The sequence below is a fragment of the Mustela lutreola genome, chromosome 12, assembly GCF_030435805.1.
Source record: "Mustela lutreola isolate mMusLut2 chromosome 12, mMusLut2.pri, whole genome shotgun sequence".
In the NCBI taxonomy this organism is placed as follows: Eukaryota; Metazoa; Chordata; class Mammalia; order Carnivora; family Mustelidae; genus Mustela; species Mustela lutreola.
The window spans coordinates 92,739,160-92,766,118 of record NC_081301.1 but is presented as its reverse complement, the minus strand read 5'-3'; the positions used below and the strand labels follow the sequence as shown (position 1 = coordinate 92,766,118).

At 46.0% G+C, this 26,959-nt stretch overlaps 1 long non-coding RNA gene across 4 annotated transcripts in view; it reads left to right on the top strand.

Moving 5' to 3' along the window:
• The window catches only part of LOC131812370 (uncharacterized), a 106,940-nt gene that overhangs the window by 602 nt on the left and 79,379 nt on the right, over positions 1–26,959 (top strand). The window lies entirely within an intron of this gene.

The window sequence follows — 26,959 nt, the reverse complement described above, 5'->3', positions numbered from 1 at the left end:
TGCGGGCGTGAGTGGCCGCGGCCGCCGCTGCCACCCGGGCTGCTCCTGCGGCCCCGCGGCTCCGCGCGTCCGCCCGGGGCTCACGGGGGCCCGGGGCGGCCGCTGGTTGGCTCGCGCGCCGCCCTCGCCTCCAATCCCCGGTGCCTGCCCTAATTTCCTGATCTCGGGAACCTGCCGCCGCAGCCGCCGTGCGCTCCCTACAGTCCCTACTGTACCCTCCCGGCCGAGCCGCGGCGGCAGCGGGGAGCGCTGATGCAACTCGCGCTGCTCTTGCCACCGCCCGCCCGCTAACGGGGCCGGCGGCCGGGGGGGACCCGCGGCTTCCCGAGCCTGCGAGCCTCTCCCTCTCTCCCTCTCTCCCTCCCTGCCACCCTCTCCGGCGCCCCCAAAGGCAGGCCGGTCCTGTGAGGCTGGTAGGTAGCGGCTTCCTCAGGCCTCCTAGCTCCACCTGAAAGTGATGGAGCGGACGGGCTCGACACCTTTGGGCTGCTCCGAGGTGGGGTTCGGGGTGCCTGTCTCAGTCGCACGCCGGGATGCCATTTTCGCTAAAAATTGAATGTGTTTTTCAATGAGAGAGTGAGTGAGTGAGTGAGTGAGTGAGTGTGTGTGTGTGTCTGTGTGTGTGTGTGTGTGTGTGTGTGTGTGTGTGTGTGTGTGGCTTGTTCTCTGGGATAGAACGGGACTGAAATAACCCAGGCTAGGAGGAGGGAGATTGCCAGCGCAGCCCTGCATTCACTCATCAACGATTAGAGTTAATTGCTAATTGCACAAAATGATAGTTTGAGGGCCTGTAATTAAAAGCTTAACCTTTTCTTGTTGGGGGGGGAGGGGGAACCTAGGTTTATTCTTCTGGATACACTTTGTAACATTTAATTATAAGGCTTAAGAAAAAAAAAAGGAAGTAGGGCAAGATTCCGATTAAGGACTGATTCTTGTTTTGTGCACTGCAGGACCTGAGCCTGTAATTTGTTTTGTGTGTGTGTTTACTTTAGTTTTCTAGCACACTCTCTCCTGGCTGAGGTGCACTGTCTCGGGTGGTTTATTAAGCACTTAACGAGAGTTGGAGCGCACAAGGAGCCATTTCTCCATCTTAAATAAAGGGTTTACATATTTTCTTATTCTTTTCCTTTTTCTTTTTTTTTTTTTTAAGTTATTTTCAGGTGGAAAATAACCCAAACTTTGCCAGATTCAATAGGACCATGTTCTAGAGGTGTTCTTTTGATGGGAACGTGGTGGGAACGGCTTATCTATATTCTCTTTGCCCTGGTGCTGCTAGGCTTCTGTCAAGGCTAGCCATCAGAGGGGATGTTTATGAGGAACTTACTGTATCCAGGAGATGGCAAGAAAAGGAAAATTGCAGAGGAGGAAAATTGCAGGATACATTTTAGTGGGGACAGGGGACATCAGGATGGCTAACTGATAAACATTAAGGGGCTTAACTCTGTGTCTGTGGAGGGTTACACTATCACTCATTCCCAACGCTGTTTTGCCCACTCCGTGATTGTACATTTAGTTCCAACTGCAGAGCCGTGCACATATTGCATGTGAAACTGAATTCAGATTTGTCTTACGCCGTTGGGTAGTGAAAATGCGTGTAGGTGTTGTTCTAACAGGCATTAAGGTGTGATGGTAAAACCTTTGGGGCACATTGCCTTCAATATTCTCAGGGTTCTGAAAGATCTGCAGATCAGGAAAGGTGGTAGAGGGGTGAGTGGAATCCATATGGAAAAGCACGTGGTTAATAAACAGTCCGTGTGGCTTGCGTTTAGTCTTTTTCTCAGAGATCAATGCATGGGTACTACAAGCTAAACCCTGATATGGTACAATAGACTTACAGTTGACGAACATGTATTTTGCTTTCTGCTCCTCCAAGGGAATATAAATAAACTGTCGGGGAACTTAGCTGAGGCTATGTGTTCAATCTGGTAGCTTTGTTGAACCAAACCATAACTTTTAGCTGGACCTCTCATTGGCTGTGTAACTTAGGAAAATCACTGTGCCTCTCTGTGCCTGCCTTCTGACCTGTAAGCCGAGAGCAAAACTAAGCCACATAAAGTCAGAGCTCTCTGTGGCCTCAAGGACCAGCTCTCTGCAAAGCAGTGATAGGAGAAAACAATTATAAGAAGAAATGAACTTAATACAGAAAATAACTGTGTAACCAAAAGAAATTGATCATGAGAGGAGATGGGTGTGGTTGAACCAACTGGTCTCAGGACGGTGGACAGTGCTAGATTCAGACACCTTCAGGTAAACGCAGAGGCAAGCATTCACTCCCACAGTCCATCACATTTATTTTTTTGTGGAGGCAACAGGCTTCGGGCATCCCTGGGAGGTAGGCCTGTGCTTTGCAGTGGGCATAGGGAGATGCCAACTGGAGGAAGTTCAGGATCTGGTGGGGACAGCAGAGAAAGAGCACAGCCCAGGGATGCTCAAAGTTCTGTGAGATTATAGGGGAGGGTAGCTCATCTGGCTGGGGAACTAGAGTGCCAGAAAAGGCTTCCCAGGGCAGTTGACTCAGAGCTGAGTAGAGTCATCATTTTGACCAAGTCATGGTCACTTGGTAGGGTTGTACTTTCTGGCCCCACTATGGTCAAAATGCCCCACTGAAGGGCGAATTTGGGGCAAGTATTTGTGAAAAGTCACAGGGTGTCATTTACAGAGTGGGGCATTTCATTGCTTGAATGAGACCCTTGCTTTTTGTCTGCTATCTAATGATAAGAATTGTGCAAGATACAACTGTCTCATGGACCCAGTGTGAATGACTTCATGAGTAATTCTGCGCTGCCTGCATGTATCTGGCAATAGTCATAAAGAGTAGAGGTCAGCAAACGGCCAGTGGCCTGTTTTTGGATGGCCTATGAGTATAAGAATGGTTTGTATGTTTTTTAAAAGATTGTACCAAAAAACCCACAACCACCCAAAAAGCAACAAATGAACTAAACAAAGAAGAAAAATATGCAGCAAAGATCATATGTTGCTCACAAAGCCTAAAATATTTACTTCCTGGGTCTTCAGAGGAGAAACGTGAAGCCTTTTCACATAGAGTAAAAGCAAAATAAATCTGTGTTGTGTTCATCTCCTGGGATTTTGTTAGCTTAGCCTTACCTGGCATTAACCTGGCCGATGTGCTGGGTCAATGGGGAAGGAAGACTGGGGCGAGCAGAGGGAGCAGAGGCCAAAGAGTATTCCAGGAAAATGCAAGAGATGCAGAAATCTTCAAGGGTGAGTGTCAAGTGGACGAATGGTGGGGAAGAAGGCTAAGAAGTAGAAGTGGGACTGGCTTATGCGGAGACCTGTACGATGTCACGAGAACACTTTCCCTTCATCCTGTAGGCCGTGGTGAGGACTGGAGATGGCCTTTCCTTTAAATTTTGAAATATTTATTAAGTCATGTGATTCACAAAGGAGTAATTATAAAATGCAGAGAAAAAGAAATTATAAAGATTTTATTTCTTTATTAGAGAGCACAAACAGGGAGTGTCAGGCAGAGAGAGAAGCAGGCTCTCTGCTGAGCAAGGAGCCTGATGTGGTGCTCGATCCCAGGACCCTGAGATCATGACCTGAGCTGAAGGCAGATGCTTATTAACCAACTGAGCCACCCAGGTGTCTCGAAAAAGAATTTTTATTTTTTATTTTTTTTTAAGGTTTTTATTTATTTATTTGAGAGAGAGATCACAAGCAGGCAGAGAGGCAGGTGGAGAGAGAGGGGAAGCAGGCTCCCCACTGAGCAGAGAGCCCCATGCGAGGCTGGACCCCAGGACCCTGAGATCATGACCTGAATCAAAGGCAGAGGCTTAACCCACTGAGCCACCCAGGCGCCCCCCGTTTTAAAAAAGCATACTCTGAATACCCAGAGATATTGACATACTCTGTTTCTTTACTTTAAAAAAAAAATGTATTTAATTTTATTCTCAGGGCACAGAATTGTATTGACATTACTATAATTGGTACAGTTATGTCTCTCTTTGCTAATTTACTTTTGTAAATAATATATATATATATACATATATATACATATATGTGTATATATATGCCCACTGCTGCCTCCAGGTAATATAATATTGGCAGTAACACCTAGCTAAGTCCTTCCCTGGGAACACATCTAGCTCTCTTCCCTGGAGGAAACCATGGTTGTGATGGGTTTTGATTGGAGCTCTGATAACCAGTGCATTCGAGAACATTCACTCTGGCAGTGGTATGAAGAATGATGGAGTTGGGAAACAGGTTGGTCTAGAGGAAGAACAATTAGGAGGCTCTGGTAGTGAGGGGACACGAAGAAACTGTTATTTGCACTCAGAAATGTTCATAGAATTCCTTTGTGAGATGTTTCTCCCTAGCCCCTTGGACATATCTCTTAGAATAGTGTTTTCGAGAAACCCGCATCATCCATAAGGCTTCCTGGCCGTGTTTGCGGAACGTGCAGGTTCTCAGCTCCTCCCTTGGAGGTCGTAACCCAGTGGGTATCATGTCTGTCCCAAGGGGCTGCGTATGTAATCTTCCTCCGGCTGATTCCCAGGATGAGCCATGACTAAGAAACTTTGATAGAGAATGCCTTCTTCGAGACAGTTTGAACAGCCAACTAGCTTTACTTTTCTCAAATATGCATTCGTGTATTTGTCCAATTTCTCGGGGTGAGTGGGGTAGGGCGCACAAAAAAATGCACACGTGATGTTGGGTGTTGCTTTGCCTCAAGCCCCAATTGCCAGCCAGGAAGGGAAGCAGGAGTTATCATCCGGTCAGTTGCTAGTTTGAATTTCTGCTTACCCTATGGCGGTGCCACAGGAAAATGTGAAATGAACTTTCCCCTTTTGAAGGATTTTGTAACTTCTGAGGCCTCCACTGTATCCTTTTCTGTCTGTGTGACAGCCCCGTGAAGTGCGTGAAATTTACCCCACTCCAGACTTTGTGGGGAAGGCTTGATGGTCTAAACCGGCTATAGCTGGTCACAAACCTCAGCTTCCATGGGAATCGCCTGGAGGCCTTATTCAAACAAGGATGGCTGGGCCCCACCCTGTAGTGCCTGACTCAGCACGTCTGGGGTGGGTGGTGGAAATCTCTATTTACAAGTCCCCAGACCGTGCTGAAGCCGCTGGTCAGGGAACACACTTTGAGAACCACAGTTCTAAAGTCCCCAGCATAAGCTCCTTCAGCCTCTGTGATTGATTCGAGGGTCTCAACCCATCAGCCCCTGGCCTTGTCCTGGCCCCATGGGTGGGACACCTCAGCCCCAAGCATATTAATTCAAATCTGTGCAGCTACAAGGACGCTCAGGACTTCTGCTTCATTAGAAAGGCACAATCTTGGAAGCAATATGTATGGACCTTGGACCAGAACTTGAATGGTGATTGTACCATGACCACAGAAGCCAGTTTGAAGGCCAGGGGACTCCTGGAGAAGAGGCTGAGAGATTCAGAGAGATGGCACCCAAACTTGACCTTCAGCCCAGTTGGAGGTCAGCTTCTCCTGCCAGCGCTGATTCTGTAGGACTTCTCACTTACCTGAGCCAGTAAATTCTCTTTGTTGCCTATGTCCGTTTGGACCGAGTTTTCTGTTCGTAACAAGTAACTGACTTAGAGAGGTGGCCTCTTGAGGGAGGTAGGGTGCGTCCTGTAAGTCATTAGGCAAAACTGCAGGTATGACCGTCGGGTGGAAGTTACATGGCCGTCGCCTCCCTCCTGGAGGCCATTCACAAAAGGAATGCAGGTACCAGGAAGGCTGTTCTAACAGCTGCTTTCTTGTGAGTCATGGCCAAAGTCAGCTCCCCACCCCTACCTCATCTGAAATCAAATGCTTGTTATGGACTCAGTACAAAGGAACCCCTACAGAGGGTTACATTCTAAGAAAACCGCCTAAAATCCCAAGGCCAAGGCCGGTTTTTGCAGGTTTGCTTTTGAACAATTTCAGAAAGGGGGAAAAATGTGACCCAACACAGGAAAGTGTTTACAGCTGGAGTGAAACTCCAAAAGGGGTTGAGCATGAGGCCTGACCTGTGGTTCCTACTGGGAGTGATGCGGCCCTTGGGGAACATTTGGCAATGTCTGGAGAAGTTTTTCAGTTGTGCTGCCTGGGGCGTGGTGGGGGGAATGACCCAGGTCCTGCTGACTTACAGGGGGTAGAGCCCAGGGCTGCTGTAAAACAAACAGCTTACAGAACACAGGACAGCCCCTACAACAAAGAATCATCTGTCCGGTTCAAAATGTCAGTGGTATCACAGTGGAAACATCCTGAGCTAGACTGAGAGAGAAGTCAGGGGATTCTGTAATGTGTACTAGTACATGACGAGTAGGGTCAGGGGACATGATTTGGAACTTAGGTGGCCCAACAGAAAGATGTTCTCTCTCTGAACAAAGAAGGCACAAGCTGGGTCTCGCCCCGTAGAAAAACAGATGTGAATGCAGGCTCAGAGGGCGGTGGGGAGATGTACAGACCTGAAAAAAGGAGAGCAAACCGCAAGTGGTTTACATTTCAGTTGTAGTAGACCTCTGTTGGATGTCCACCGTCCAGTTGCACTGTGCGCTCGTGGGAATCCTATACTTTGCAAAGTGTTGGGTTTTGGTTTACCTGTTTTTTAGGAATGAAAAAAGGAATGAAAGAAGGAATGAAATTCTGGACCAGTTTCACTTTATTTTCCAGGAACTCGTGATAACTAATTCCTAAGAGTCTGCCCCCAATTTGGATCATTCTGATTCACTGTAACTGCAATTCACAGGAGGTTTTGGGATGCAGTACTACAGCATTTAAAACACTCTTACAGTAGGGGTTGCTAAGGAAGTGAGGGCTTTGTGGCACTACTGAGCCAACAGAATGGAAACGCTCGTTAGAATGTGAGAATTTTAATCTGTAAGTTGTGAGTAATGCAGCAGGGTCTGTAAGTATGTATCGTTTCATCACGATCATTTCATTTTTTAAGCTTTAAGTTTTGTGAAGGTGAGAGTTGGTGTAGCTTATGTTTTCTTGTTGTGGATCTGGTGTACGTTCATGTTAGACTGCTGGTCACCCCCTTGAAAGGCTGAGTTTCTAAATGATGACGCTTCCTTCCAACCCTGATCTTGGGGGAGGTTTTGTCTTAGCATCTCTAAATTGTTTCAGAAACACACTCACGAGGAGTGGGAATGCCGATAACAACCATATCCGCAGTGTGGAGGGGGCAGTCCTTGTTCTCAAGCCTATTGTTAGGGTCCTATGGTGGGAAGGAACTGTGTCATTTGGAATTGTTGGAGGGTAGAGTGGCTGACGGTGGGAGGAGATACCAGAAGGTTCGCCCAGTGCAGTCGAGGAAGGTGTTTGTATATTGCTTGGATTTGTATCCTGTGAACAGTTAGTAAGCAATCAAAGGTTTCTGGTTGGGGTAGTGGGAGCAGATGTGTGTATTCAGAAATACGGTTCTCTGAGTAGATGATTATGTCCATACAGGATCCCAGGGCCCCTCTGTGATTGCTGAAAGCCTTTGTGCTTGGAATATGGAGAGGCAGCATAGGTGAATGGTTAAGAGAGAAAAGGTGCTGGAGCCAGTCTTCCTGGGTTCAAAGCCTGCCTCTATCACCGACTAGCTCTGAAGTTCCAGGCAAATTGTTTAACCTCTTCCTATGCCTCAGTGTTTTCACCTGAAACATAAGAATGATAAATGCACCCACTTCTTATGAGAATTCAGGGCATTCCTATGAGTAAAGCTCTTGGAGCAGTGCCTGGCAGAGAAAAAAGGCCAGGAATTGCCAGGTACTATTGTCAGAAGCCACCTTTGTTGTTGCTCTTGTCTTCAGCGCCCCCTGTAAAAGGCAGAGGGATTGCAGGGTGGGCGGAGGGTTGGAATGAAGGCAGGCCGTGGGCCTGCACGTGCAGATCCCCTGGAGAGCTTTCCAGAATATCCACACTGAAATTCTACTCTAGACCAATCTGATAACCAATTTGGACATGGGGCCCGGGCGTGAACTTCCGAGGTGACTCTCATTCTAATTGCGGATCACTCGGTGTCCAGCGTGAAGCTCCGGCCTGGCCCAGGGTAGCAGAGAAGGCAGGCGGTGCAATCAGGTTGGAAGAGGCCTCCCCCTGGGGAGTCAGGGAAGTTGGGGTGGCCGCGGCAGAGGAAAGAGCAAATCCCCTGCTAGTGTTCCAGAATGGCCTTCCTGGCCTCTCTGCGCCTCCTGCTGCCGGCTGACATCTCTGATCCCAGCTCGATGTGTGAGCTGTAAGAGAGCCAAAGACCACGGGAGGTCAGCCGCTCCGCAGAGCCAGACGGTCAGGCACCCAGCTGACGTCCACCTATCAGTGATGGATTACGTATCGCTGTTCTCCAGCCTCTCTGAGTCAGTCGACCAACAAGGACCTGCTGTGGGGCCAGCCACTTGCCAGGGGACTGGAGGGCAGGGGCCAGATAGCGATGTGGCTGCTGTTGGGGGTGAGCTGTTACTGTTTTGTTTGCTTTTTCTCTGGGAGCCAAAATTCAGGCTTGTTAAGTGGTAATTGACAGTGCTTTCTTCTAAGGAAGTTTCTCCCGGATTTGCTGCCAATAGGAAGTGCATTATCCCTCAGAGCACTATAGCGTTCATTTATCGAGTGCCCACTCAATTATGAGGCATGACAGAGTTTGCCGTCTAAGAGAGGAAAGACCACTTAATGATTCCTGGAGTCAGAAGTCGGGAATGAATGGACAGACAGATCAAAAAGTTAAGGGGAGTCCATTGTCCTTGGAGAAGCACTTCCAACAGAAGCTGGGTCTTCCACTGCCATCTTAAAGGAACCCTTGAATAAATTGTGTGGGAGAGAAAGTGTGTTTTTTGAACATAAATGAATTGTGATTTCAGCTGATCTGATAGGATCACAAAGCACAGCTGCGGTTGTGCCCACCACCGTGGGACTAGAATTAGCACCTCCTAGAGATTAGAATTCTATTTTGAGATCTTAAGAACGGTTTGCCCTGATCCAGGAGACATGGAGCTCTCTCGGAAGGTGTGTTTATTACAGCAGATTTCTGGGCTGGATCTAATGATTTTTCTGGACGGACAATTCTTGCATGTGAAGGAGATACAAAGCTTCACCCTTTGGAGGGACTTTCTTCTAGAGATGGGGCGGGGGGACCTCTTGCTTACTGACCCAAATGGAAGGATGATTGATGGCTAATGACCCCAATCAGAGCTTGTTCGTAAATTGACTTGGATTTGCTTTGGGGAGAGGATAATGGAAGACCATTTGGAAGCACAGATCAGAGGTCTTTTAGAGGTAGAGATGGAGAGGGTGATAATCCAGGAATTGGGATAATGGGGTTTGGGAGAAGATTTGCCCTAGATCTAATGTTTACCTTTCACCTTCTTAACACGAACACCCCAATATCACCAACATCCTTCTCTGCAATCAAAATGTATTCCTTTCCTGCCATCAGAAGTAAGCACCTAGAAGGGTAAGAATTATGGTTTAAATACTTAGGAGGCCTGCCATGTTTATGCATTGAATTGGAATGACTATACAAACAGATCTTTTAATTCATTTCTTGTGGTTCTCTTGGGGAATTTCAGAGGCAACTTTCTGGGAAGAAGTGACTGTAGGGTGGGTAGAGGGTGGTTTTAGTTTTGTCTCTTTGCATTTCTTCCTTGCTCTCTTGGCTTTGCCAAAGATGCCAAGAAAGAACAAAAAGCTGAGGGAGAGAGGGCTGGTTGGCATAAAGACTATTCAGAACATTCAAGAGAAAATCTGCGAAGGTCACGGAAGATCTTCTCTCTCTTTTATAGCGTAGCCTGGCTAGAGGGGCAGTGTTGTAAGTATGAAACAGAAAAAACGAAGGCTCTGTCTTACATAGTGTGTGAAGAATGTCTTGACTTTGCACACACACTGCCTTTCTTCTGAGAAGGTTCAAAGCACTCTGCAAACATGACATCATTACTCCCCGGAGGAGACGGGGGACCCACGCTCGGGGAGAATAATCCCCGTGTGGCAGTTTGGAGGAACTCACGCATAGATCAACTTTCAGGGTTAAAGCCAGTGTCCTCGGATTGTTTGAGTTAAAAATCTCACATACGGAGAGATGGGCATCGATGCTAAAGGTGGCAAGATGCCGTCACGTACCTGAGGTCTCTTGATGAACTCTACGTCACAGGCTTTAAAAAGGCACACTGAACATTTTTATAGTTTCTCCTTCTTTTCTCCCAAATGGCCATTCTTAGAGTTGACGTTCATCTAGCACTTTTTTTTTTTTTTTTTTTTTTTTTTTCTGGAGCCAGACAAAAGCGAAATGACAGAACAAAACAAGAGATACCAAGTAGGATCCGTGTTATCATTGGCTCCTCTTAGGCAAAACCCCTGAGTCGTAGACGGGGAGTCACTAAAAAGAGAAACAAAAACATCCCATTTCCCTGTGTTGTTTTGATTAGGGGCTTATGGCAGAGTACAGAAGAAATTCTCTTAATAACTTGAAAAAAGGAAAAAAACAGGAGTTATCATTTGTGGCAGGTAAAGTCCTATTTTCTGTCTTTGCCAGGGAATTTTAGTCACATCAATCCGGTTGCTTCTTTTCCCTTTTTTTTTCACTCCGCCCGCCGGATCTGATCTCGGCCCTGCCTCCTGGCTCATTCTCTCCAGACATCTCAGCGGGTTCTGCCCATGGGAGAGAATACACAGACTATGAAGATAGATGGAACTCTGCCTTGTGGCTCTCTTAGCATTTCCTGAAATCAAGTCTGCTTCAGGGGAAGATCCGCCGGAGGAATTATTGGAAATATTATAACACGGATTATTTGGAAATTGAAGGAGAAAGCAGGAACTTTTGACCAATCAGGTCAATCCTCTTCCGGTTTCCTTGGACTCAGATGTGAAAAGGCTGTAATCCGCTGATTTCCACTCACAGGTCTGTTCCCTGTCACGTGGAGTTTCTGCTCCGGCAGAATCTTCGTTTGCTTAATCACTGAGGTGTCTCCGGAAGGCGGTGTTACTGGCCATTTAAACCCGTCTCGGCTGTAGATACCTGTCCTGCGTCTAGACTTGGCACGCGTGTGTGTTGGGTTTACAACCCCAGCAGCGAGCCGACTGCGCCTTTTCATGTGGTTATCTGGGCTTTTGAAGGGCTCTTTGTGGTTTTCTCCCCAAATACTCCCTTGTTTAATTAAAAAAAAAAAAAAATCTTCTTGAGGGTATGTTGGGAGTCTGATTTATTTGCATTGGCTTGTGGCATTTATTTGTGATCAGATGGCCAAGTTCATCTTCTCGGCTTTCCCTGTTGGACGCATTATATTTGCTAAGAAATCACCAGAGTCTTTCCTTCCCAAGGCTAACCCCTTTAGGCGGGGGACACTTGGAGCCTCCTGCCCCCCACCTGTCTCCGTGAGCTCATCACCCCCTCTTCCGACTCAGAACCCGCTGCTGCAGTCACGCGTTATCTCACAGCTTATCGTTGACCTTGGTTGTTAGTATCACGTGGGAAGGGGCACATGAAATTGTTGCCGTTATGTACATGTTGTTATGCCCGAAAAGGCTGAGGGTCATAAAACATTACTTTGTGGTCACCCTGTAGCTTGGCCTTCCTTCTGGTCTTCTTAAACTTTCAGGACTCTGTCCAGTCTCTTCAGCTGTATCGACATTCCTGTAATTTTGGGGGTCACAACCCTGGAGCCCACACAACTAGGAGTCTGCAACATGCACACATTTAAAGGGCCTTAAGTGGTTAATGAGGATAATCTGCACCCTGGGAATACTTCCTATGACCTCCTGAAATCCCCGCCGGGATCCAAACTCAGACCCAACATGTCTGAGGCCTTCATAAAGTTCTGGCCTTATGGAACACATAGCATGGGCCTCTCCTACACGTGACACTTTATCCTGGAATCCCTGTGTAACTTGGCAGCGCAGAGTCTGGAACCGGACACAGACAGACCTGTATGGCACTGAAATGGCTTCATGGAAAGAAGTTAACAGTAGGCTTCCGCCGTGTGTCGTTGTAACCACTGAATGCGGTCCGTGGTGCTCGCTCAGTGATCTAGATGACATGGACCATACGCCGTTCGTAAGGTCTGAGCTCTGCTGAGTGGGCACTGGGGGAGCACGTCTGTCCCCTGCCTGCAGCCTGGAGATGCTCCAGTTCATGGCCTGAGCACCTGCGTCCAGCACCTGGAAGCCCACAGCCATTCCCGCTCACGGAGCTGCCTGCGCTGACGGATCTGAGAGCAGGAGAGACCTTCGGCCAGAACCCGGCCAGCCCTCCGGGAGTGCAGAGATGCCTCATGCAGAGAGATGGCGAGGTGCCCATGCTCCGTGCGGGAAAGGGAGAATGGCCCTCGCCAGAGCAATGTGGGATTTCGGAGCGGAGAGCTCTCCTGCTCTGGTGGGGAATAACACTAAAAAGTGGCCCTCTTAAAACTTTCTCTTCTTCCCCAGGCTCCATAGGACCTCTGAGTTCAGGAATGTGGCAGACAGTAAGCAGCCATGCTTGATAACTCCATGATAGCAGCCATGCTTGATAACTCCATGATAGCAGCCATGTTTGATAACTCCATGATAGCAGCCATGCTTGATAACTCCATGATAGCAGACATGCTTGATAACTCCATGATAGCAGACATGCTTGATAACATGAGATTTGCAACCCCTTGATAAAACTTTAAATTACCTGGACACGGTCCACTGATAAGCAACTGAGTGAGTAACCGGTAGGAGATTGTGTCAGTGTGTGTGTGTGTGTGTGTGTGTGTATTTCTGGACGCTACTGGTGGTAAGATACACCCCAAATGTAAATAATGCCCCCTCTGCTTGTCTAGAGGATGACTGTTGCCTTGTTTAAGAAACAAAGGATACATTTTCCAAGGAGTGTTGTGGAAGGGACTTTTTTTGACCCTGGGATGGCTTTGCAACATTTTCCATTTTTATCTCTCTAATGTGATGTGATGAGGGCTGGCATTTGGATTCAGAAACTGGGGTTTGCATCTGGGCCCTGTGACTCCTGAGCGTGGCGTCCTTGAACCTCACTTAGTTTGGCTGGTGTAAGGAGAGAGTTTTCACCTTACTTATCTCCTACAGCCTTTCATCTGGCTCCAAAGAGAGAAGGCGCATGTGAGTGATGGTCACTGGTTTTCATGCAGGATCCAGTGAGACATTGGCTCTGACAGTGTTTTGATAGTCAGAACTTAAAGTTATAAGGGAAGGGGAGGGATGAGACCATCAGCATAAAGGCCTTAGTGATCCTCCTAGTAGGGGGAAAGGGAACCAAAATCTCAGCACCCTCCTGTATTGTATGTCAGCCTTGTGGGTGGGCTGGGCAATCATACACCACTGACGTATAAAAAGGCCTCTATTAAAAGCACTAGGGGTACACAGATATACTGGAGCCTTGTTTCCAAAAGCAAGGGTTCTGGCCTTCAGTGAATGGCTTGAGTGGATGAATTCAGCAAGAGGGCGGTCGGGGTCCCGAGAAGCTTGTTGCATGGGGCTCCCTTGCCTGGGACAATACTGAGTAGGAGGCCCCCCCCCCCTCCTCCTGAAGATCCCCGTGGCCCAGACAGGAGTCTGCACTGTGTTTGATGAGAGAGGGGAGTGGTTCTCAACTCTCAGTTGCTGAATCTTGAAATGCCCCTTCCCTATCCTGCAGTAGAAATCATAGATTATATCATAGGTGTGCATATAACCCCAAAATATAATTGGAGTAACGTCCTAAGAGTAGCATAAAGGAAAAAGGAATCAAAAGCAATTTGTAATAAAGCCATATGACCCAACTGCAGCAGACACAATGTGGCAGTCCGATGTTGCACACGCACAATCTTCATGAGCATGTCTGCCGACCGTTACAGGAATCGTGAGTTGGAGACTCCCATCCCAAGGGGCATAGCTCTTAGTGATGTGATATTTGGGAATGATGCGCCACAATTAGTAATGTTCTAAACCAAATAAACAGTCTTCCTTGTACTGTACGTGATAGCTGCGTTCCTAGAAATTGCAGTGTTAAATTTAAAGATTTATCTATCTATTTATTTATTTATTTATTTATTTATGTGACAGAGATCACAAGTGGGCAGAGAGGCAGAGAGAGAGAGAGGGGAAGCAGGCTCCCCGCTGAGCAGAGAGCCCTATGAGGGGCTCGATCCCAGGACCCTGAGATCATGACCTGAGCTGAAGGCAGAGGCTTTAACCCACTGAGCCACCCAGGTGCCCCAAAATTACAGTGTATTTTAAAACCACCCAGATACGTTGTGCTTTTATATAAAATAGAACCAGGATCTAGGCTCAGATCACTACAAACAGGGAAGAAGTCCTTGGTGCATGGTGGAATATTTTTGGCTCTTGGGATCGTGTGAGCCATTTTTCTAGATGTCTAGTATGTGTCACCTGCGTTGCTTTGTCTAGAATTCCTGGTCCTTCCCACTAAAGGCCAGCAGCACACCTCCAGTCACTGTGCCAACCAAAACGTGCTCTTAGAGACCCAAACACCCTCTTAGAGGTAGGTTATCCATGTTTGTGCAGATGGCATGATCTCTTTCTTCTTTATGGCTGAGTAATATTCCCGTGTGTGTGTGTGTGTGTGTGTGTGTGTGTATGTACCGCCTCTTCTTTATCCATTCATCTACTGATGGACACTGGGTTGTTTCCATAATCTGGCTGCTGGGACAATTGCCATATGACCATATGGCAATATGCCATATAAACATAAGTGTGTCCATATATATATTTTTTGAGTTAGTGTTTTTGTTTTACTTTGGGTAAATACTCAATAGCAAAGTTATTAGATCATATGCTATTTCTATTTTTATTTTTTTGAGGAATCACTAGGCTGTTTTCCCAAGTGGCCACACCAATTTACATTCCTGCCAACAGTGCACAAATCTTCCTTTGTCTACCTGTCCTCTCCAAACTAGCTATTTCTTGCCTTTTTGGTTCTAACCATTCTGACAGATAGAAGGTGATACCTTGTTGTGGTTTTGATTTGCATTTCCCAGATGATGAGTGATGTTGAGCATCTTTTCACGTGTTTGTATGTCTTCTATATGTCATCTCTATGTCTTCTGTGGAAATGTGTCTCTTCAGATCCTCTGCCTGTTCTTAATCAGCTTATTTGTCTTTTGGTGTTGAGTTGCAGAAGTTCTTTTTACATTTTGCATACAAGCCCTTATCAGATACATCATTTGCAGATATCTTCTCCACTCAGTAGTGCCTTTCTGTTTTGTTGATGGTTCCCCTTGGTGTGCCAAAGCTTTTTATTTTGGTGCAGTCCCAATAGTTCATTTTGTTTTTCTTTCTCTTGCCTGAGGAGGCATACCTAGAAAAATGTTGGTAAGGCCAGTGTCAAGAAGATGACTGCCTTTGTTTTATTTTGGGAGTTTTATGGTCCCAAGTCCCACAGTTAGGTTTTTAATCCATTTTAAGGAATTTTTTTGGTATGGTATATAAAGTGGTTCAGATTCATTTTTTGCATGTAGCTGTCCGGTTTTCCCAGCACCGTTTGTTGAAGAGACTGTCTTTTCCTCATTGTCTCTTCTTGTCTCCTTTGTTGTAGATTAATTGACCCAATAATAGTGGCTTTACTTCTGGGCTCTTTATCCCGTTCCATTGATCTATGTGTCTGTTTTTGTGCCAGTACCATACTGTTTTGATACTAGAGCTTTGTAGTGTATCTTAAGATCTGGAATTATAGTAGTTCTAGGTTTGGTTATCTTACTCAAGATTGCTTTGGCTCTTTGGAGGTTTTTTTTTTTTTTTTTTTTTAAGATTTTATTTATTTATTTACAGACAGAGATCACAAGTACAGAGAGGCAGGCAGAGGGTGGGGGAAGCAGGCTCCCCGCTGAGCAGAGAGCCCAATATGGGACTCGATCCTAGGACCCTGAGACCATGACCTGAGCTGAAGGCAGAGGCTTTAACCCACTGAGCCACCCAGGCACCCCTCTTTGGAGTCTTTTATGGTTCCTACAAATCTTAGTATTCTTTGTTTGAATATTTGTGTGAATTGTGTGAAAAACACTGTTGATATTTTGATAGGGATTGCACCAAATCTGTAGGTTGCTTATAAGGGTTCCATTTTCTTCACATTCTCACCACCATTTAGAATTGCTGTGCTTCCCGACAAGCAGAATCCGATCAAGTTACGTTTAAGAGTGTATATTGGGACTTAGATCTGGGCTCAAAATCTGTTTCTGTCCTCTGGTAGACTCTGGACAAGTTACTAGTGGTCTCAGCCTCAACATGAAAATGGTGGTCTTCAACATGAAAGAAAGACCACCTTTGAAGGTTGGTGGTGAGGAGTTGTGAGATGTAGGGTTTCAGACATATGGTGAGAATGTATTCCATTTCACTGTGTTGGTTAGGTAATACAGACATCCTTGAGGTCTTCTTTTTGTGGAGGAGGGCACTGGTCACCACAGAGGCTACATAGAACAGCTTTGTGACAAGGTGCAATTGTAGTCAGCAAAAAGAGATGGGAATTTTTCTAGAAAGCATTTCAGGAGGAAAACGTGCAAGCTCTGGTTCGTATTGCATGAAATGTTTTAAACATGAAAGCAGGCATCTTTAGATCTGTCTAGCCCTGAACACGTCAGGGTGTTCTTTCTTCTTACTTCATACTGAGTCCCAGGGGACCTCTGAGTAACGGAGGCACTGACAGCCACACAGTAACCTTTATTCAGCTGGAGGTGGCCTTGAATGTACAGGTTTGTCACCTTTTATTGACTTATCCACAGCCAAGCCCTGTTAAGACCTGTTACTGCTCTGCGTGGGAGGGACCTGGAACAAAAATTCATCTAATTCTCCCTTACCCACACTCTTTTCCTACAAAGTGCATATTAATGCATGCTTACGGTGATAGAAAGCAGGCAGCCAGGCACTCTCCTGCGCACACGTTTTCCTGGGACAAACCATGGAGACGAGCTGTTGGAAGGTATTTAATGAAGACATTTTGCTAGCTCAGAACTTCTTAAAGGGATCCAGCTTTCTGACAGAAAGCAGCCCAGGATTCTTAGAGAAAATACTGAAGGTTGAAGAAATATCTTTCATTTCTTTTGTCAGCATTCTTTTTTACCAAAGAAGATGTTGGCTTTTTTTTTTTTTTTTTTTTTTTTTTACTGAAGAGTCCAAGGAAATTCTGATCATACGCTTCCCTCATTTCCTGGGCCCTGGCCAAGTTTGTGTTCCTTTGTAACATTATAGCGAAGTGCCTTTCTCACAGTTGTCCTGTTTTATAAAGATTTCAAGACAATTTGGAAAATAAGGATGTGAAATATAATAAGGACTAAGGGGACAGAAAAATAGCCTTAAGTTAGGCTTAGAAAATATATGCCTGTGGAAGGGATATTTTTGCTCTGAGCTTCCCAGTGACCAGGGCAAAGAGGAAAATGTCTTGTCATTCCGTGATTTTTAAAAATGAAGTTTCTGGGGTGCCTGGGTGACTCGGTTAAACTTCTGGCTCTTGATTTTGGCTCAGATCATGATCTCAGGGTCCTGGGATTGAGCCCCACATGGGGCTCCCTGCTCAGCAGAGAGTCTACTTAAGATTCTCTCTCTCCCTCTGCCCCTCCCCCACCACTAGCGTGTGTGTGCACGTGTGCACGCGCACACGCATGCACATGTGCACACTGCCTCTCAAATTTTTTTTTAAGGCAATTTCTGTTGCCTGCTTAAAAAAAAAGAAAATTCAGTTTCTTAGGAAGAGCTCCCCTGTCCCTTGTCCCTGGCTCTGGGAACAGAGTTAAGTATTCTCGAAGGTACTCATAAAGAGGCTATTCTGATCTCTGATGATGAATTTCCTCAAATGCCCCACAGTGACTACCACTGAATTATATAGGACTGCTTTATTGAACATCCCTCATTGTTGGCATTTTGCCAGTGTTTAATTCTATAAAGGAAAAGAAAGAACCTCCAGGCAATTCTCCATCTGAACTTTCTGCACACTATTGAGCAGCAAAGAGTTGGAGGTCATCTCTCGTAAGTTCCTGGAATGTGATTCTTCTCTGCAGATGGTGGGTGCAGAGCTCAAGCCTTGAAACGGGTCAATAAGCTGAGGCAGAGATGATGATTCTCTACAGATAGGAAAAGGAAATCCAAAGCTACAGGGGCCAGAAGAGAAGGTTGAATGGTAGAGGTGCACGTGCATCAGAGAAGATCTAGAAAATTTGCGGGGATGGGGGAGAAAAAAATGAATAATGTTATTACTGTAAGATGACCGCTCTTGACACTTTCATAAGTTTCCTTCCTTTTTCTTTTTTTCATCATGGGTCATGTTAGTAAAATTAGAATTTGCATGTAATTCTGTGTCACTTTTCGTTGAACTAAGTAGCACAGAATAAGCTATTATATTTTATATGATTGGGACATGTGTGGTGCTGTGATAAAATTCCCACCATGGTTTCAGACCTCCCATAAAAATGTGATATGTACCAACATGCCAGGAGTAAACAACGCTGCGGGAAAATTAGAAGAAGCTGTTTAAATGGACAGGGGATGAGTAGAGGGACCAGAGGGGTGGGTGGTGTGGGGAGGCATTCAGCAGAAACTGAGAATCAGCAGGAGATACGACTGTGAAATTATAAGCCCCCTAGAGGACTTAACAACCCCCGGAGGCCCCCCACTGAATGTGAGGTTGGGGGTCTGATTGCATGTGTATCTCAAGATGGGACACGTGCATCTCCTATAGCATTTAAAAAAGTATATAATCATGCCTTTTCATAAAAGGAGATAAAAATAGAACATTACATGGATCAAGTAACATGATAGTCTGGGGTAATAGTTGGCAAGTTTTTCTCTTTTAAAGAAGCTTGTCAAGGTGTCCTTTTTTTTCATGGTCAAGAGTTTTTCTTTCTGGTAGGGGGAAGGGGCGAAAAGTCATCTATTGATTACAGAGAAGAGTGTCTCCTCTGTCTCCACTACATCAAGGTCACATTCAAACTAGGCAAACATATATGCAGATACTTCCTGGTGATCTGCCACTCACCTTGTTCAAATCTGCATTTCTCCCTCCCAGAAATAAAACATTTCTGATGCCTGAACACGACCACCAATTTGCTAAAGTCCTGCCTTGAATGACCTCTAGGTTCTGACATTCACTCGTCGACCTCGTGTAGATTTCTTATTGTATTTCTTATTTGAATTACCTTCTGTTCCAGGAAGGGATTTGTAAACACATTTTCTCAAATCGTGGTTAGTTTTGTGCAGGCCAGATGCTGTGATACAATTCCACCTTCTCCAGGGACTGAAGTGTGAGTGTCAAGCCAAGAGGCTAACCTTTTCTTCTTTTTATCATGTGTGGCTTACAGAAATCAGCCCCGCTGTGAATGATGGCTTTGTTCTCTGACAGCCTTAAAAAGTACAGGGAGGGAATCTGTCAGTAGATTGTCTCACACAATCTCTTTTGTAGTAAAAGACTATTTCTTCTGAGGAGATTCAGCCAGATGTGACTTTAGCCATCTAAAATCTCCCGGTCGTAATAAATGCATGCAAGTATTTCAAAAGACACAATAAAATTAGAACCTTGGACTTGATTTAATTAAGCAGCTGGGATTAATGAGAGGCTGTAGTTCGCCTGCAGTTTTGAACCCTCCTCCATTACCAGTATTCAGTTAATGACAGGAAACAATCAATACATGTTTGGAATGGTTTCTTCTCTCCAACATTGAATAATTTTTAAGCTGTTAGTTTTACCAGTGGTTGTTAAAGTCTTAGAGGGAAAAGAAAACACACACCACCCAGCTTCTTTCATTTACCAAAAGGGAATAGATTTTTGTGCGTCTAGCAAAACAGGTAGGCTGTCACCAGGTGGCATGTTTACTGCCCATACTTCTGTTTCAGAAATGTAAATGCAGGGTAGGTCCTCCATCATAGAAAAGGCCAATTTCCTGACAAATTGGCCCAGGATATAGCTGTCAAGTGAATTCTGCTCTCTTACTGGCTTCTCAAGTGAGAGAAACGCGGCCATGCTGCATCCTAGGAACGAATTGAGAGTGGCCGTTGGGAGTTCAGATGGTCCCCGTTACTCTGTGAATGTCCGTGGATTTTATCCGTGGACGCTCAGTCTCTTCCGTTCTTCAGGACCGCGAGTAGCGCTGTTCCTAGAAGGACTTCTCTGGGTCTTTCCCTGGATTCTAAGAATGTCTGTCTGTATTCAGGGCTTGTAGAACGTCTTCATTCTTCCTTTAGTTTGGGTGCTTGTAAGCATCTCTATGGAACTGGGTTTCCGTGTCCGCTTACCACGGGGTTCGCTAGCCTCCCAGAGTCCCTGACCACGAATGTGTCTCCCCTTCCTCTTCCGTTCCTACAGAGCCCCACTGTTTCCCCATCCCCCCCCCAGTCCTACCCCCTCTCTTCTGTCCCCGTCGTCTTCCCTCCCTCTCATCTGGTTTTGAGGGGGATTCTCCTTTTTAGTTTGAGACATTAAAAAACATAGAAAAGCATAACAATTTATGTCTGCCATGCAAAATTTAAAATTAAGCTTTTAAGCTCCCAATTTTAGGATTTTAAATTTTTTATGTTTTCCTATGTTCCGTAGCCAGCATATAGTATGTCATAAGTTTCCGATGTAGCGTTCGACGATTCGTTAGTTCCGCATCACCCAGTGCTCCTCACAACACGTTTGCATAAAACATTACGGATAGGAATGAAAGTACCTTTTGATGCCGGGTCCCCTAGTCTTCCCTGTGAGTCCTAGAGGTAGCCCTTATCATGTGGGGTGTCTTTCATTAGACCAAACACTCCCCCAGTGGCCCTTCTTGGTCTGCACGATGATGTCACCTGGGGCGTCACAGCAGGCTGTCCTCTTCGGGTCACTGGCTTATTACACGTCAGTTGGGGCCGCGCACTAGATAGGGCTCTGGGTATTCCGGCAGTAAATTTAACACATGTCCACTTTCCCCCAAATTGTGTGGGAAAACCAGCAGGTGGAATGGGCAGACTCATGAGGGAGAATCAGGTGTAGGAGACTGTAGGAGGGAGAATCAGGTGTAGGAGACTGTAGGAGGGAGAATCAGGTGTAGGAGACTGTAGCATTAGCAGCCCAGGAGCCGGTTTGGGAGCTCCGTCTCCCTAGCCTCCTATCTCTATCCCTGGCTAGATCCTTCGTAAAGCCTCCTCACTCCTTTCCATCCCCGGAACCTACTTCTTGTTCTCTTGGCTTCCTCTTGATTCAGATGTCCACCTTTCTAGCCCTGGATTCATGGCTATTTCCTGACCCACTGGTTGTGTAATGCTTTGGCTTTGATAGTCTTAAATGTACACTTGTCCCCAGGCTCTGCTTCACGGAGTTGAAGAAACCCAGCTCTGATTCAAGCTCCCCACCTAACCCACCACAGCGTGCTGGGAGGGAGCGAGGGGCTGGTAATCCACGAGGCTAAGATGTGGCGTTTCCCCTGGGTCTGCACAGCCTTGCCGCATGACTGCCAACTCGGCAGTCCCCAGGGGTAAGAGGGGACCCAGGAAGCAAGGCCCAGCTGTTCAGTAGCGTCAGCGACCCTGGGGCCTAGAGCCCGAGCTTCCCCATCACCAGGTACCTGCCGCGTATCGGTGCAGATCTCCGAGGGAGGGAGTGCTTGTTGAAATTGGCCCTGGTCCCAAGGTTCTCTTCTGGGTGTCCTCGTGGGGTTGAGCCTGGCACCCGCCACCTGTGCTTCCCAGAGCCGCTGGGGTGGTTGGCGGTGCCGTGGAGCCCGAGACTGATAAGGCTGGGCCGGTGCTGTGTGTACGCCGGGAGCTTGCCCACTAGCTTTGCCAGCTTCATGCTCGTCGTGCTCAGTTCAAAAGCTGCTTCACGAGCTGCTTGATGCTGTGCCGCTTCTAAGCCGCCTTCTTTCTGCTTTTTTCTATAAATTTTTTCCTTCTCATTTTGCCTTGACGTATGGGCCTGTTTGGCTTTCTCTCTCGTGCTGTATCCAGCTAACTGACCCTCTCAGCTGGTGAATTGTAGCACTACATAACCTGGAGAATAGAAAATATTGATCAGCCTTGTATAAAGCCTGCCAGATTTTTCATCATCCCTCACTTTTATCAAATGCCAGGGAAATAATATGGTGGGTAATAGGCTCCCACTGGCCTCTGAGATTCAAAACTCATGCTGTAGATTGTGTTTGCATTGGGAAAAAATAATTTTCTACTTAGAATCTTTGAAAAGATAACCTTACTAAGGAACAACTCTGGCTTTGCATAGAGCATTCTTATGTTTTTTGATTCCGTATCTCCCCAGTGACTAAGCTTGTGGTTCATGAAGAAGAGTAATTCATCCACTTTCTTCTCTGTGCTGCCGTGGCATCTCTTTTTAGGGATAAATTATCATGTTCGAGGACCCTCTCTGTGGTCCCCTGTTCATGCCTTTTTCAGGGAAGCAAACCAAATACCATGAAACATCACATGATGCAAAATGAAACATTCCTCATCCTCCTAGAAAGTAGAACTCGCTGAAGAGTCCCCGCCCCGGCCAGACCTCTCGGCGAGCCTCTTCCTCGTACCGGAAAGATTTGGGGCTCCGGTGACACTGGGCATCTGGCTGGCTGGCTTCTTCGCTAGCTGGGGGACCAGAGACAAATCATCTGACCCCTTCGTTTTTGTATTTTATTTGTTTATCATGGTAGAGAGAGGAGACTCCTGCAAGTGGGGGCAGGCAGAGGGAGCGCGAGAGGATCTTAAGGCTGCTCCCCGCGGAGCACGGAGCCCCATGTGCACTGCGAGGTCACGACCTGAGCCGAAACCAAGAGTTGGATGCCTCACCGCCTGCCTGTCTACTTGGCACCCCACATCTAACCCCTTTGAACCTTAGTTTGCTCGTGTGTAAAATGGGAGTAGATGAAACACGCATGTGTTTGGATGTTGTGACAAACAGAGGTAGTGTGTGGCAGCTGCTAGGCACAGAGGTGGACAGAGAATCAGCACTCAGGTGTGGTGGACCCACGATTACTCTTCTTCCTCTGCCTCCTCTGCCTTCCCTTCCTCCTCCTCTAGCGAGTGGTTCAAACACAGCTCCGCCATGGGGCTGCCTGGAGTTGACCTTGGATCCACCTGTTATTACGTGTCAGCTGGGATGAAACCTTCCCCTTTCGTGAGCTTGTTTCTGTGTCTGGTGATGATGATGATGGCGATGGTGTGACCCAAGTTCATCTCAAGTGGTTTTTTTTTTTTTTTTTACGATTTTATTTATTTATTTGTCACAGAGAGAGAAATCACAAGTAGACAGGCAGGCAGAGAGAGAGAGAGGAGGAAGCAGGCTCCTCACTGAGCAGAGAGCCCGAAGCGGGGCTCGATCCCAGGACCCTGAGATCATGACCTGAGCCGAAGGCAGACGCTTAACCCACTGAGCCGCCCAGGCGCCCCCATTTCGAGTTTTTAACATGGAACATAGTGAATGTTCAATAATTGTTCGTTATTCTAACATGGTTAATAGTCTCTCAGTGATCAAAGTCGTAGATCCCTGCCGAATTTGAAGGGTGCTGGCAGAGTTGAGATGGGGCTGGGGTAAACTGTTTATGGAGTTGAGATGAGTGACTTTTCACAGAAGACCTACGGCCTTGATTTGTTTGTTGAAACGTGAGTCTCCAGTGATCTCTGGGGTCCTTTTAGCTCTCTCTGTTACAGCCCCTGCGTCACCCCAACCACTAGGATGAGGACAGAGGAATGGGGGTGCCTTAGGCCCTCTTCACAGAAGCAGCTGCTGAGGGCCTGGAAGGAGGGGGTCACTAGTCTTGCAAGGCAGCAAGTGGGGTCTGTTTTCCAGGCTTCTCCACATCCCGTCACCTCTCCCTCCACCATGTGAGTGTGACCCTGAGGGGGTCCTCCCTTGGGGTGTTGCCAGTCAGCCCATCCTTTTGCTGTTTCAGAGTTAGTGGGAGTCAACCGGCAAGCGTTTGAAAGCAGAGACAGGACCTGAGGTGGGTCCCGGGGAACAAGGTCAGCGCCAGAGTGTAGAGCAGAGAAGAAGTTCCCACAGACCAACAGCCTGTTTTATAGGATTTCCTGAGCTCATTTCCTGCTTAGGATGTGATGTACAACTCGTTGTCTTCTCCCTCAACAAATGCAGACTCTCTAATCATTAGTGGGCTCCCTATTTATCTGTTGTCTATCTGTCTAGATATCTATTTATTTATTTGTATGTTTTTGAAAGATTTTATTTATTTGAGAGAGAGAGAACATGAGCAGGACGTGGGGCAGAGGCAGAGGGAGAAGCAGACTCCCCACTGAGCAGGGAGCCTGATGCAGGACTCGATCCCAGGACCCTCAGCCCCCAGGACCATGACGTGAGCCGAAGGCAGACGCTTAACCTGCCGAGCTACCCGAGCACCCCTGTTACTGGCCTCTTAAGGTCGGCTTGTTTCTTGCGTGCGCTCGTTCAGCTACACCCAGTCTTATACACTAAGATCCCTCTGTGTGTCCCGTGATAACTACATGCTCCTTCCCTCTGGCATGTTCAAGTCTCATGGCTTTCAGTGGAGCTCAAATCTGGCTCTCCCAGACCCCTGAGAAGGCTCCCTGTTCTGGAAGGTTGCCAGGCAAGCAGCAGCCGTCCTCGCCCTGTAAGGCCAGCAGCTGAGGCAGCTTCGCTTTCTACTGGGTCAGCCAGCGTGGCTCTGGCTGTCTCTCCGTGCAGCGTAGTGACTCAGACTGGACCCCTGTCCTCACCCAGCAGAGCTGGTGCCCGTTTTCTGAAGTGGTTTCACGGAGGGGGTGATGTAAGTCATTACCCCAAGTCATCAAAATAGCGATTAACTTTATATCCATGACATGAAGCCAGCTGTCTCCCTGGGGAAACGTGAAATTGGAAACCAGTGCCGCAGTGTGCTTGGTGCAGCCCGGAGCTTCCGTGATACAAAACTGAGTATTAAAAATACTGCAGGTAGGAGTACCATCAAGACGCCAGCAGGAGGGGCAAGGGACTGCCTCTCTTTTTTGGGGGGGAAGGGTCATGACAACAAAAAGAAATGTTAAGAAGGAAAGCAGGGGTGCCTGGGTGGCTCAGTGGGTTAAAGCCTCTGCCTTTGGCTCAGGTCATGATCCCAGGGTCCTGGGATCGAGTCCCGCATTGGGCTCTCTGCTCAGCAGGGTGCCTGCTTCCTCCTCTCTCTCTCTGCCTGCCTCTTTGCCTGCTTGTGATCCCTCTCTGTCAAATAAATAAATAAAATCTTTTATTTAAAAAGAAGAAGAAGAAGGAAAGCAAAAAGATAAGAGTGCCCAGGTCTGGGAGATCACCTTTATAAAAGAATGGCCACAGCAGCTTTCCTGTTATTTATCGGATTGAGGATTAGCTAGACATATTTGACATATTAAGAAGCAGTTGCGGTTAAATTTCTCCCAGGAGGTTAATATCTTTGGCAACAGCGAGATAGAAAATTGGACTAATCTCATTATACATACTGACCGTATAGAGTTTTATTCCTTCAAAATTATATTTTTGAAGATTAAGTTATACTTTTCATAAAATAGAAGAGCTAATTTTATACACGAGCTATGGAAACTTTTTTTCTAAGAAGTATTTTGAGTATCTCCTTGCCCACTTATTTGATCGTTTAATGGTGAAGACCAAGGTTTTTCTTCAAAGTAAAAGCTCCTGTACTCAGTAAATATGGCAGCAGTCAGACTTGGATATTCTAAGCAAATGGGCATCCCACAAATACTACAACCAAACGCTTTGGCAAGAAATGCTTTCCCCCCCACGTTGTAAAATTATCATGTGTCCATAGATTGTTTGAAAAAATACAGAAAAGTATAAAAAAAGTGCTACTAATGTAATCTCATCGTGAGACTGTTAAGACCCTCTGTTAATTTGTGTACTTACTTTGTGGGGATTTTCTGTGTGCGAATGTGTTTTTCATATAATCACACATTTTCATATAATGTGATATGTATAATATACAATATATTAATATATATTATATATTAACATTAATTATATTATTATATAAAACATATATTATATATAATATAACATATATTATATATATATAGTTTTCACACATTTTCATATAATCACACATAATATATGCTCTTTTATTCTACCTTTATATCCATCCCATTAGTGGGGTCTTAGCTTTGAAGTTTTTCGTCAAAAAAGCTTTAACACAAATGTGCCTTGTACCTATTATTGGATACTATCAATAACTAATGTTGCCTTGAACATTTCAGTATATCAGCCTTTGATTCTCTGCCCATTTCTTTAGGATATGTTTTTAGAAAGGGAATTGATTTGTTTGGGCATCTGACATCTTGCCAAATTGTATTTTAGACAGATGATACTAATTTTCCACTCAAGGGTATTCATCTACACTCTGACTTAACTATACCCTTAATGCCATTGAGTATTATTTTTTGATCCAATTTTTCTTAACTCTGGCTTCACTTTGGACTCAACACAGGAGGCTTAAACAAACAAACAAAACAGGCCTATGTCTGAAATCTACCCCAGATCAATTAAATCAGAATTTCTGAGGACTTGGGGGCCAAGGTATCTGTAACTTCAGAAGACCTTGGATGAGTCTAGTTGATGCAAGGAGTTCAAAACTTTGCTAATTGTGTCAGTGAAAAATATTTGACTTTGAAGCTCTTTGTTATCAAAGCCATTAAAACCTAAGCAGTACTTCCTATCACTGAGGTGCTTTTCGAAGTGGTAAATTTCAATGGTCTTGCCTTTCCATCTTTATTCACGTTTTTATTTATTTTGGCATTTTTGATAGCAGGAATTGTCAGTGTGAGGGTTTTTGCTCTGTCTTAGTGATACATTTATTTCCCTATCTTATTTGTTGTTTGGTAGATAAAATATACTAAAGAAGACTCTAAGTAGCCTGATAAAAATATTTTAAAAACCCTGTGAATAGTTTGGCCCATTGAGTTTGATGACGCTCCGGGCACTTCTGGGCTCTGCTTTTGGTTGTGTTAATGCGGGGAAACCTTTATGCTCACCCTGTGAGGATCCGCTGATGTGAAATATTCTGCTCTTTGCTGAACTAATTTCCCTTGTGTCAGAAATCAGAGAAGGGAATGTTTCCTTCTCACCTCTAGGGAACCTACCTCAAAGTCTGATAATCTCCTTAAAGTC